We start from the raw sequence: 1,003 nt of genomic DNA, 5'->3' as shown, positions 1-1,003 counted from the left end.
TCCATGACCTCATCTCCTTGCCCCCCTAGTGGCTTCCCTCCCTTCTCACATCCATGACATCAACCACGCTCTTCGTTTGTTCAACTCTTTCTCTTTTCCTCCTGGCCCCTCTAAACTTTTCTTCACTCTCGACATCCAGAGCCTTACGGTAACCCCTCACCGCGAGGAGGTGCGTGCACTCCAGCATTTCCTTGACCTTCGACCCAACCCCAACGCGACACATCCACACTCGTTCCTTTTGCCGAACTTGTCCTCTCACTCAACTGCTTCTCGTTCGCTGGTGATTTTTTACCAGCATTCTCGGGAGTGACCATGGGAACGAGAATGGGCTTCAACTATACCAACCTGTTCGTTGGCTACGTTGAGGCCCAAATATTCTCAAGTTTCCCTGACCCCCCCCCCCATTCTCGAATTATACGGCCGTTATATTGACGACTGTATCAGTGCGACCTCACTCTCCCACGAACATATAGACTCCTTCCTCTCTTTTGTCAAATCTTTCCATCCTGCCCTCCACTTCTCCTGCACTATCTCTAACACCTCTGTCTCCTTTCTTGACATTTCGGTCAGCTTTCATCATTCCACTCTCACCAACTCCATCCACTACAAACACACAGACTCACACTCATACATCAACTTCTCCTCCTCCCACCCTAAACACACCAAGCTTTCCTTCCCCTATTCCCAATTCCTCCGTCTACGCAGGCTCTGTAGTGACGACCATGATTTGAGACTCAGTCTCAACTCATGGCTCGCCACTTCATCCTGCGTGGATATCCCCTCACCACTATCCACACCGCCCTTGCCGAAGCACGTTCCGTGAACCGTGCATCTGCTCTCTCCACTCGCATCCACCCCACCGTCTCCCCCGTTTCCCCTCACCTACCACCTCACCACTCTACCTCTCCAACGCACCATTCTTCGAGCCTTTCGGCGACTCCAGTCCGACCGTCCACTTCGTACATCTTCCCTAACCGACCCCTCCCCTCCTTCAAACGAGCCC

This window comes from Octopus bimaculoides, chromosome 16 (assembly GCF_001194135.2).
Source record: "Octopus bimaculoides isolate UCB-OBI-ISO-001 chromosome 16, ASM119413v2, whole genome shotgun sequence".
Lineage (NCBI taxonomy): Eukaryota > Metazoa > Mollusca > Cephalopoda > Octopoda > Octopodidae > Octopus > Octopus bimaculoides.
The sequence above is the reverse complement of the archived record's forward strand: the minus strand, read 5'-3'. Positions refer to the sequence as shown.